The following is a 13,230-nucleotide window of genomic DNA, read 5'->3' as shown; positions in this document are numbered from 1 at the left end:
ACCAGGTCTCTTTCATTCACCAGTATAAGTTCAAATTAACACCACCCAGTTGGTACATTTCTCCACGGTTACTGCTATCCATATGCAGTACTTTGCATTTGTCAATGTTAAACTTCAGTTGCCACTTCTCAGCCAATCTGCCCAGCTTTTCCATATCCTGTTGCAGCAGCATACTCTCATTACCAACCCTGCCAACTTTTGTATAATCTGCAAACTTTGACGTTAAACTTCATATAGCTTCATCAACGTTAGTCCACATACAGCAGTATCCATTGATAAACATTGTCTTCTCCCACTCAACCATCTTTTTATCCATTGTAGCAACTTGCCTTCAATGCCATACTACTCCAATTCGTATATTAGTCTTTCATTTGCAACAGTATCAAAAAGATTTTCTGAAATCCGCATATACGACATCAAAATTATTTTTTGTATCCAATTCCTTTGTGACCACATCGTAGTATCCAATCAAATTGGTTATAAAAGACTTTCTCTTAACAAACCCATGCTGTGTCTGAATTATTACTGCTGTCTTGTCTAGATGATCCTGCAATGCTTCTTTAACCAGTGACTCCATTATTTTTCCTGGAACAGAAGTCAAACTAACAGGTTTGTAATTACTTGTGTCACCCCATTTGTTAACTGGAGAAACATTCGACATTTCCAGTCTGCGGGAACTTCCCTTGAGTCCAAGGATGCTCTCAAAATTATGGCTAAGGGTTTGCTTAGTTCCTTTGCCGCCGCCTTTAATAACTGGACAGATCCCATCTACCCGAGGTGCCTCTCTTACGATTAACTTCAACAATTTCTCCTCTACTTTGCTCTCAGTTATTACAAAATCATTTACCTCCCTCTCAGAGTTTGATAAACATCTGGTCCTCTCCTCCTTGAATAACTCCTCACGTGTGAATGTATATGCAAAATACCCATTTAGTTCGGCAGCTATCTGAGAATGATCATCTACAGTCAAACCATTGATATCAAGTGGACCAATCTAGTTCATTCCCTTCCTTTTAGATTTTATATAAATAAAGAAGTCTTTGCTGTTTTTTTTTTTTTTTGCATCTTTACCAAATATTTCTCATTATCTTCCTTCGCTTGCTTAACGTCCTTTGTGACTTGATTACAGACTAGCTTGTATTTACCATAGGCTTATGTGTCGCCTGACAATTTATGTGCATCCCATGCATTTTTCTTCTCTGCCATGAGTCTCATTAATTTATCTGACATCCATTTGGGTCTAAATCTGGGACAGCATTTTTTAGTTGGAACAAAAACCCTAGTCGCCTCCAAAATTATTTCCTTCTTCCCATTTAGAATTTGCTGTTGGTAACATCATCAGTTAGTCCCACTGTCTCAGACCACTGTAGTCGCCTTTGCGAAAGCAAAACCCTTCCCTTTACCCCCAATGGTAGTTACATTTTTATGTACCTCCCACGTCAGTAAACTGTGATCACTTTTGTGGATTTATTTTATGATTGTTTTCTACAGCAGCATGTTAGAGAGGTAATAAGAAGGAGTAACAGTCTTGACTGATTATCAGCAGTGATCACAGTGTGCTTACATGTTTCATGATTCTCAGCAGTTCATGTAAATACATGATCTGACTACATGAACTTGTGGGTTGATCACTCGCACACTAGCAAAGCTTTTGTGGATTTATTGGATGACTGTTTTCTACAGCAGCATGTTAGAGAGGCAACAAGAGGGAGTAACAGTCTTGATCTGATTATCAGCAGTGTTTGTTCATGCATTAAGAATTTACAGAAAAATAAACCATTAAGTGGCAGTCAGATCATGTAAATACACGATCCCATGTATTTACATGTTTCATGACTCCCGGCAGTTCCTGAACTCCCCAGCAACTTGATTTCCGGGCTCCTGCTCATTCCAATAAAAGCAGTGCAAGAATCATTTCCACCTCTGCCTGCGGCTACTGTTAATATATTAGTCTGTAAATCCCCCAAAGCTAGCAGATTTCTGACCCACTTAACATTGCCTTCATAACATCAGCAAATATTCTTGCACCCTTTCTATTTAAGTGTATTCCAATCCTGAAGAAGTAATCTCTCCTGTTAACTCGCAGAGACCACGCTAAGAAAATTTCTACCCCATGAGCCTTGCATAATCTCTCCAGGGCCCAACTGATTGACAAGGCTCTCGTTACATACTCCCTCTTATCACGTCTGGGCAGGATTGGAGACACTTTAAAATTTAACCTTAACTCGCGACTTTTTTTTCAACATTGACCTGTACTTGCTAAGTAAATCCGCAGATCTCTTACTTCCTAAGGTTATTACTGTCAACATGTATGATATCACAACTTGTGACCTTAAAAGATGATATCTGTTCTACACCATCAATTTTTGCCCATGGCAGGCATACCCTGGTCCTATTCCACCTATCCTTTTTGCACAATATCTTTTCCATTTTCCTGACAATTGAGTCACCGACAATAACTAGCTCCTGTGGTACCAGCACATTCTTCCCTGAAGATTACCGCTGTGTTGCCTGGTGCAGAAGTGTGAGCTCTGGCATTGAGTTGGGCACCTGAGAGCTTGATGGGCCCTCATTTTAATTCCTTCGAGGACATATACCCGACTCTTCAAGCTCTCATTGATGCCCATCAGGACGCTGAGTTGGTGCCTAATTTCTTTACATTCTCTGTACCTAGCACACACACACACACACACACACACACACACACAAAGACAACCTCCATGGCTAGATCATGTCCTGTTCGAGAGAGATCCACAAACGTGTCACATTTTGCATATTTTTTTAGACTGTGATGCATTCAAGAATCGTCCCCTTCGGTTCTCTCCCGAACCACAACACTTTCGCTACTTTGCAGTTCTAGTCTGGGGCATGATTTCCGTTTAAATACAATTTAATTGACAAAATTTAAAAGGATTTATAAATTTAAATGATGAACTGCCAGTACTATACTAAGCTAACATATTGCTACTAGTGCTACGTATTACGCTATATAGTTACACGGTTATACCTTACGCTATCAAGTTCGAGATAGACTTTGTTACTCAGTATCGATACTACAACACTGGCGGCAAGTTTCGAATGGTACAAGTTTTACCGATACTAAGTAATAACCTACAAAATTTCTCTAAGTTCAAAATAAACTAAGTATCATAACTAGGAATATAAATCTACATCTAGAAAATAAATTAATATGCCAATTAAGTCAATAAAATTGTAAGAATTTTAGAAAAACCTCTCTATTAGCTGGGCCTTAAAAACTTCACCCGCACGAAGCTAATCTCGTTCCCAAAAAAGTGCAACAGTATCTTTCTTGCAGCAATAAAAATCAGTTGATGTTTAATGGAATATCCAAATGTTATAAGCTTTTTTTCTATCAAACAGACATTATATCAAAATACAGCCATACGATTATTTACAAATTTGATGAGCTTGAAGTGCTAGTCAAGACATCAAAGGCAGATATTGTTGGGATATCAGACGTGGTATCACACAGATATAAGCAGTGCAGAATTGGAATTTGGGGAATGCAATGTGTACAGGAGGGATAGATAGGGCAGGAAGAGCTATGCTGTTAGTTAAGAAATACGCAAAATCTATTCAATTGATGTTGGTGGACAATGCAGTGCTGAGTCTGTTTGGTGTGAAATAAGCACTGGTATAGGAAAAATGATTAGGTGTGTGTCATATGCCTAATGAATCTGATGAGTATAATGAGCAATTGTGCAGAGAAATAAGAGTGGGCCATCATATGCCTCTACTAATGCTAAATCAGAATGTCTTATAATGGGGAATTTTAACTTTCCAGATATTGACTGGAATTTGTTGGTTGGTCACTTGCACACTAGCAAGACTTGTGGATTTATTGGATGACTGTTTTCTACAGCAACATGTTGAAGAGGTAACCAAATGGAGTAATACTCTTGATCTGATTATCAGCAGTAATTATTCATGCATTAAGAATTTGCAGATAAAGGAAACACTGGGTGACAGTGATCACAATGTACTGTTGTGGGAATTACTTAAAGATGTATCTACCATCAAAGCTAAAGGGAAGAGCTTTTGCTTTCGTAAAGGTAACTACAATGATCTCAGACAGCTTTTAAATCCTGTACAGTGGTACCAACTGATGATGTTACCAACACTGAATTCTAAATGGGAAGCCTTCAGGAACTTAATTTTAGAGGCTACTAGGCTTTTCATTTCAACTAAGAAATACTGTTCAAGGTTTAGGCCTAAATGGATATCAGATGAATTAATGAGGCTCGTGGCAGAGAAGAATGTATGGGATGCACATATAACGTATTAGGTGACACAGAAGCCTATATGTATAAACTAGTCTGTAATCAAGCCACAAAGGAGGTTAGGCAGGTTATGAGAAATCTTTGGCCAAGGATGCAAAGAAACACAGCAAAGAGTTCTTTACTTATGTAAACACTAGAAGGAAAGGGATGAAACAGATTGCACCACTGAAAATAGATGGGTTGACTATTGATGATCACGCTCAGGTAGTTGACAAACTAAATGAGTATTTCGCATCTATATTCACACATGAGGAGAGTGTCAGAAGTTTATCAAACACTAAGAAGGGGCTAAATGATTTTGTAATAACTGAGAGCAAAGTGGAGGAGAAATTGTTGAAGTTAAACATAAGCAAGGCACCTGGGGTGGACGGGATCTATCCAGTTATATTAAAGGAGACAGCAAAGGAAGTAAGCAAACCGTTCGCCATAATTATGAGTGCTTCTTTTAACTCAGGGGAGGTCCCCATGAATTGGAGTTGTGCAAATGTATCACCAATTCACAAAGGGAGTTCAAAAGGTGACAAAAGTAACTACAGATCTGTTAGTTTAACATGTGTTCCGAGGAAAATAATGGAATCACTGGTTAAAGACGCATTGCAGGATTATCCAGACAAGAGTGCAGTAATAGTTAAGACACAGAATGGGTTTGTTAAAGGGAGGTCTTCTCTGACCAATTTGATTGAATATTATGTGGTCACAAAGGAACTGAATGCCAAAAATAATTTTGATATCATATACTGGGATTTCAGGAAAGCTTTGATACTGTTGCACATGGAAGACTGCTGTACAAATTGGAGAGGTATGGCATTAAGGTTAAGTTGCTACAATGGATAAAGGGATGATTGAGTGGGAGATGACAGAGAGTGGTAATCAATGGACACTGCTCTTCGTGGACAAATACTGTTAGTGGAGTTCAGCAGGGTTCGGTGTTGGGCCCATTATTGTTTTCTATATTTATCAATGATATTGATAAAGGTATATCAGGTTTAATGTCCAAGTCTGCAGATGATACAAAGGTTGGCAGGGTTGTTAACGACAGTATGCTACTCCTACTGAATCTAGATAAGCAGGAAAAATGGGCTGAGAAGTGGCAACTGAAGTTTAACATTGACAAATGCCAAGTACTGTCTATGGGTAGCGATAACCGAAGAGAAACATACCAACTCTGTGGTACTACACTCAGGGAAGTGGAAAAGACCTGGGATAACTGTGCAGTCAAATATGAAGTTCGCTGAGCAGTGCAGACGGGATGCCAAGGCAGGTCATGGAGCCTTGTCAATGATATATAGGAATTTTGCTAGCAGTAACAGGGAGGTAATTATTTCGTTATACAAGGCAATGGTCAAGGCCACACCTAGAGTACTGTGTACAGGTCTAGAGGCCTCATTTTAGGAAGTTTTTTTTTTTTTTTTTTGTAGTTGTTGGCGCATCGGCTTCTGCGGCCGTAATGCACCTCCCAAGGTTTTTGCAGTACTTTGATCCAAGCCCAAGGCAGGATTCGAACCCGCGACCTTTGGGTTGCCAGGATTTTAGGAAGCATGTAGAGTTGCTATAACAATTACAAAGAAGAGCAACAAGATTGGTGAGTGGAACAAATTGTTGCTCTTACCAAGAAAGGCTTAAGTTCTGCACATTGCAGCATCTGGAGTAGAGACTTGCGAGGTGTATAAGGCCTTGAATGGGTTGAGCAAGCTGAATGCTGATGGGGTTCTTCCTCTTGCTCAGACTAATAACCTGATGGGGCACAGTTTCAAATTGAGAAAAAATAGTTGTAGAAAGATCTGCAGAAATTTGCCTTTAGCCTATGGGTAGTTGGAGGAACAGGCTTCCATTTATTGTGGAAGCTAATAGCCTAAATAAATTTAAAGCTGAGCTGTACAGGTATTTGGAACGAATGGAGGGTTGAAATGAGAGCTTTTTTTTTTTCTTTTTGGCTGATTCTGCATAAGCTTGCTTTCTTGCATCGTATACCTCTACTAATGCTAATAGAAAAAAGCTTATTAATAAACATTTGGATATTCCATTAAACATCAATTGATTTTGATTGCTACAAGAATGCAGTTTTTTCTTCTTCAACAATCAGTTTCTTGCTGTCTCAATATCAGGAATCATTTTGTTAACACTGCTGCTGCACGATCAGCTCAACTCATAGGAAGATGCATATAAACATTTGGCACATATGACAGCATCATCACCATAAAATGCAAAATCTATTATTGCATCTCTTTTTATGCATATATTGCTTTTTTTTTCAGATTTTACAATATATGAAAAATCTTGCAAATAGTTCTGAAATTAATTTTATGTCATATTTCTTTGGTATCTTACCAAAAGACACTGTTAATTAGCTTCTTGCTACACAAGTACTTTGAAGTTATTGCATATAACAGAGAACAATGCTATTTTTGCATGTTTCTATTTTCCAATGTAGACTACAACACACCTGATGGCCAATTCATTAATGAAAAGAAGCAGAAACTTGTAAAATTTAAAAAAAATTCCAATAATTATTTTTTTGTCAAAAAAAAAAACTGAGTTTTTGCAAAAAAGAAGTAGAAATGCTGTTACCAACTATATTATAACAGTGAGATGGGACAGTCAAATCAAATCAAGTAAAAAGGACTGATTCTCTGTTATAAATCCAAGGAGTTGACAGCTGTGAGCATAACATTTTTCAAAAGAATGAGGCTCAACTGCATACAGTGAATGCTGTGCTGGATGGATGGTATCAGTGAGCAATTTTATAAATTTATTTCTTGGATGTTTCAGGTATGAATGGTCCTGCTATTCTATTTATAAGATTTTCTTAAGGTAGCTGAAACTATCCACAATCAGTTCAAAAACGAAAAGTAAGAAATTTTAGCAGCCGTGAACAGAATCATTGAAGAAGCTCTGATTAGTGTAACTGAACATTTCCAAAGATAACTACAAAATGTTTAAGACGATAATGATGCTGTGTATACTTGGGAGGCTTTGGTTGTGTAACCAAGCCATTCCTTGTTACCTGTTTAACATGTTTGCTTCCACCTATATTTGTGAGAGAGCATTCAATGTGCTGTAATTTTCATACTATTTGAAATGACATTCCAAAATCTTCAACAACATGAAAATTCATAATGGTTAAAAAGTAAAAAAGTCTGGAATTCATAGCTAAAAATGAACACTAACTTTTGGGTTCAACTGTACATCAGAACAGAGTTCAAAATTTTATCAAAAGTATTCCATATACATAAACCAGCCTCAACACGATCAAAAAACAAATAAAAATATTGTACCAAGCTATAAACACAAAACAGAAGCACCATTGCTAATAGCTCAGCGTGTTTACAGAATCGAACAGTTAATTTTGTGTGCATTTACTTTCACACCAATCATATATTGAACACTTCAGAATGACTGCCAATATGTATTACACTACAGACTTCAGTGCTTGAATGCATATTTGCAAATTGGCACATCACTTGTAGTGCTGTTGATGCTTATATGCTTCAGCAAACATGTTAATACTATACTACAGATTGGTTCCGTGTTTTCAAAAGTTTACTGTTTCAGAATTAAAAAGTAAATGAAAAAAAATTCCTGAAGGATTCCATGAACAGTTAGCATTAGCAAAGGCATATGATCCATGAAAGCAAGCTTATACAGCATCAGCGGAAAAAGAAAATTTTCTCATTTCATCCATCCACGTGCTCCAAATATGTCTAGTTCTGCCTCAAATCTATTCAAGCTATCAACTTCTGCAACAATATGGAAGTTTGTTCCAGCAATCAACCACCCACTGTCAAAAGGCAAACTTCTGAACATCTATCCTGCAACTGTCTTTCCTCAATTGGAATTACGCAATTATTCGGAGCAATAGGGAGAATCCCATCAGCATTGAGCATGCTCAAATCATTCAAGGCCTTACACCTCAATCAGATCACTTTGCAGGTGCCTAGTCTTCAGACACTGTAATTTGCAAAACTTAAGCCTTTCTTTGTAAGAGCAACCCTTTGTTCAATTCACTAATCTTACTGCCCTTCTCGGTACTCGTTCCAGCAGCTCTACATCCTTCTTAAAATGAATCCTCCTTATCCCTGCTAGAAAAATTCCTGTATATCATTGACAATAAACCATGAGCTACTCTTGCAGACCATCTGCAATACTCAGAAAACTTCATATCTGACTGCACAATTACCCCCAGGTACTTTTCATTCTCTACCACCGTTAGTGCAGAAGCATACAATTGATATGTTACTCTGGAGTTACTGCTTCCCATATGCAGTACTTTATATTTGTCAACGTTAGACTTCAGTTGCTACCTCTCAGCCCATCTGCTCAACTTTTCTAGATCCTGTTGCAGTACAGTATTGTCAGTGTTATTACCAACCCTGCCAACCTTCGTATCATCTGCAAATTTATACATTAAGCCTGATATACCATCATCAATATCATAAATAAATACAGAAAACAGCATTGGACCCAACACTGAACACATTAATCCACAAAGAGCAGTGTCCACTGATTACCACTCTGTCTTCTCCCACTCAACCATCCCTTTAGTCATAGCAGCAATTTGCTTCCAATGCCACACCACTCCAATTCGTGCAGCAGTCTTACATATGCAACAGTATCAAAGGCCTTTCTAAGGTTCAAATATATGATATCAAAATTATTCCTTGCATCCAGTTCCTTTGAACTGGATGCAAGTTCCAGTTCCAGTTCCAAGGACTAATAGATTAACAGTAGCCACTGGCAGAGGTGAAAGTGATTCTTGCACTGCTTCTATTGGAATGAGCCGCAGCCTGGAAAATAAGATGCAGGATATTTCAGAGACTGCTGGGAATCATTGGGGTACAAGTAAACACATGGGTTGTGTTAGGGTAGCTAAGAAAAAGAACAGGTGCATGTATACTTGTGTGTACACCAATGCTAGGAGTTTAGTAAATAAATTTGATGAATTTGAGGTATTGCTCAAAACATCAAAGGCAGATATTGTGGGGATTTCAGAGACGTGGTGTCACACAGATATAAGAAATGCAGAACTGGAATTTGGGGAGTACAATGTGTACAGAAAGGATAGACAGGATAGGAAGGGAGGAGGGGTTATGCTATTAATTAAGAAACACATAAAATCCAAGGAAGTGAAGCCAGTCGACATCGCTGGACAGTGCAGTGTCGAGTCAGTTTGGTGTGACATAAGCATTGGGAGATCAAAATTGAGAGTAGGAGTGTGCTATAGGCCTAATGACTCTGATGAGTATAATAAGAAACTGTTCGGAGAAATAGAGTGGGCCAGTAAATCAGAGAGTCTTATAATGGGGGATTTTAATTTCCCAGATATTGACTGGAATTTGGGGGCTGGTCACTCACACAGTAGCAAGGCTTTTGTGGATTTATTGGATGATTGTTTTCTACATCAGCATGTTCGGGAGGCAACTAGAGGGAGTAATACTCTTGATTGATTATCAGTAGTGATTCTTCATGCATTAAGAATCTGCAGATAAATGAACCACTTGGTGGCAGTGATCACAGTGTGCTGAAGTGGGAGTTACTCAAAGAGGTAACTACCATTAGGGGTAAAGGGAAGGGGTATTGCTTTCGTAAAGGCGACTACAATGGACTGAGACAGTATTTAAATACTATACAGTGGGATCAACTGATGATATTGCCAACAGCAAATTCAAAATGGGAAGCATTCAAAGAACTTATCGTGGAAGCTACTAGGCTTTACATACCAACTAAGAAATATTGTTCAAGGTTTAGGCCTAAATGGTTGTCAGATGAACTAATGAGGCATATGGCAGAGAAGAAAAATGCATGGGATACATACAAATTAACACGTGACACGGATGCCTATGATAGATACAAGTTGATCTGTAACCAAGTTACAAAGGAGGTTAGGCAGGCGAAGGCAGATTACGAGAGATCCTTGGCAAGGGATGCGAAGAAAAACAGCAAAGAGTTCTTTACTTATGTAAACTCTAGAAGGAAGGGGATGAATCAGATTGGTCCACTTGAGATCGATGGGTCAACTGTTGATGACCCTGCTCGGGTAGCTAACAAACTAAATGAATATTTTGCATCGACATTCACACATGAGGAGTTATTCAGCGAGGGGAATGCCAGAGGTGTATTCAACTCTAGCAGTAAGCTAGAGAATCTTGTAATAACTGAGAGCAAAGTGGAGGAGAAATTGTTGAAGATAAACACAAGAAAGGCACCTGGGGTGGATGGGATCTATCCAGTTATATTAAAGGAGGCAGCAAAGGAGGTAAGCAAACCCTTAGCCATAATTATGAGAGCTTCCTTGGACTCAGGGGAGGTACCCACAGACTGCAGATGTGCAAATGTGACCCCAATTCACAAAGGGGGATCAAAGGCTGACACAAGTAATTATAGACCTGTGAGTTTAACTTCTGTTCCCGGAAAATTAATGGAGGCACTGGTGAAAGAAGCACTGCAGGATCATCTAGACAAGACTTCAGTTATAGCTAGGACACAGCATGGTTTTGTTAAGGGGAAGTCTTGCCTGACCAATTTGATTGGATACTATGATGCAGTCACAAAAGAACTGGATGCTGGGAATAACTTTGATATTATATACTTGGATCTTAGAAAGGCTTTTGATACTGTTGCACATGGAAGACTGCTGCACAAATTGGAGCAGTGTGGCATTGGAGGCAAGTTGCTGCTATGGATAAAGGGGTGGTTGAGGGGGAGAAGACAGAGAGTGGTAATCAATGACACTGGACACGCATCGTGACTAATGTTATTAGTGGAGTCCCTCAGGGTTCAGTATTGGGGCCTTTATTGTTTTCTGTATTTATAAATGATATTGATGATGGTATATCAGGCTTAATGTCCAAGTTTGCAGACGATACGAAGGTTGGCAGGGTTGTCAAGGACACTACTGACACTATGCTGCTGCAACAGGATTTGGAAAGGTTGAGCAGATGGGCTTCGAGGTGGCAAATGAAGTTTAACATTGACAAATGTAAAGTACTACATATGGGAAACAGCAACCCCAGAGCAACGTATCAACTCTGTGGTACTACACTGACAGTGGTAGAGAATGAAAGGGACCTGGGGGTGGTGGTGCAGGCAGATATGAAGTTCTCTGAGCAGTGCAGACGAGCTGCAAGAGTAGCTCATGGTGTATTGTCAATGATATATAGGAATTTTTCTAGCAGGGATAAGGAGGTGATTATTCCTTGTATAAGGCAATGGTCAGGCCACACCTAGAGTACTGTATACAGGCCTGGAGGCCTCATTTCAGGAAGGATGTAGAGCTGCTGGAACGAGTACAGAGAAGGGCAACTAGATTGGTGAATGGGACAAAGGGGTTCTCTTACGAAGAAAGGCTTAAGTTTTGCAAATTACAGTGTCTGGAAACTAGGCACCAGCGGGGTGATCTGATAGAGGTGTACAAAGCCTTGAATGGTTTGAGCATGCTCAATGCTGATGGGATTCTCCTCTAGCTCAGAAAAATCACCTGAGAGGGCATAAATTCAAATTGAGGAAAGACAGATGTAGGATAGATGTGCGGAAATTTGCCTTTAGCCAGCGGGTGGTTGGTGGGTGGAACAGACTTCCATCCCTTGTCGTGGAAGTTGACAGCCTAAATAAGTTTAAGGCTCAGCTGGACAGGTATTTCGAACGAACAGAGGGGTGAAGTGGAAGTGGTTATTTTATTTATTTATGTTACTTTTTTTTTTTTTTTTTTTTTGGTTGATGCTGCATAAGCTTGCTTTCTTGCATCAAATGCCTCTACTAATGCTAATGCTAATGCTAATGCTAATGCTTTGTGATCACAAAGTATCCAATCAAATTGGCAAGAGAAGACGTCTCATTAACAATCCGTGCTGTGTGCGAGCTATAACTGAAGTCTTGTCTAGATGATCCTGCACTGCTTCTTTAACCAATGCCTCATTAATTTCCCGGAACAGAAGTTAAACTAACAGATCTGTAATTACTTGTGTCGCCCTTTGATCCTCCTTTGTGTATTGGGGTCACATTTGCACATCTCCAGTCCATGGGAACCTCCACTGAGTCCAAGGAAGCTCTCATAATTATAGATAAGGGTTTGCTTACTTCCTTTGCTGCCTCCTTTAATATAAATCGAAAAATCCCATCCACCACAGGTGCCTTTCTTATCTTTATCTTCAACAATTTCTCGTACACTTTGCTCTCAGCTATTACAAAATTATCTAGCTCACTGCCAAGGTCTAATACGCCTCTAGCATTCCTCTCCCTGAATAACTCCTCATGTGTGAATGTAGATGCAAAATACTCATTTAGTTTGTTAGCTACCTGAGCAGACTCATCAACAGTTGAACCATCAATAGCAAGTTAACCAATATGATTCATTCCCTTGCTTCTAGAGTTTATGTAAGTAAAGAACTCTTTGCTGTTTTTCTTTGAATCCTTTGCTAAAGATTTCTCGTAACCTGCCTTTGCCTGCCTAACTTCCTTTGTGACTTGGTTACAGACCAGCTTATATATTCTGGTTTACCTGTTAATTTATATGTATCCCATGTATTTTTCTTCTCTGCAACATGTCTCATTAGTTCATCTGACATCCATTTAAGCTTAAAGCTTGAACAATATTTCTTAGTTGGTATGAAAAGCCTGTTGGCTTCCAGGATTAATTCTTCGAACTTCCATTTTGAATTTACTGTTGGTAACATCATCAGTTGGTCCTACCTTGTAGAATTTAACTGTCTCAGACCACCACATTCACCTTTACGAAAGCAAAAACAATTCTCTTTACCCCTGATGGTAGTTACGTCTGAGTAAATCCCACTTCCGCACACTGTGATCACTGCCACCTTGTAGTTCCTTTACCTGCAGATTCTTAATGCATGAAAAATCATTACTAATAATCAGATCAAGGGTATTACTCCCTCTAGTTGCCTTCCAAACATGTTGCTGTAGAAAACAATCATTC

The sequence above is a fragment of the Mastigoproctus giganteus genome, chromosome 9, assembly GCF_048544385.1.
Source record: "Mastigoproctus giganteus isolate SK-2022 chromosome 9, ASM4854438v1, whole genome shotgun sequence".
NCBI lineage: Eukaryota > Metazoa > Arthropoda > Arachnida > Uropygi > Thelyphonidae > Mastigoproctus > Mastigoproctus giganteus.
This window is presented reverse-complemented; position numbering follows the sequence as displayed.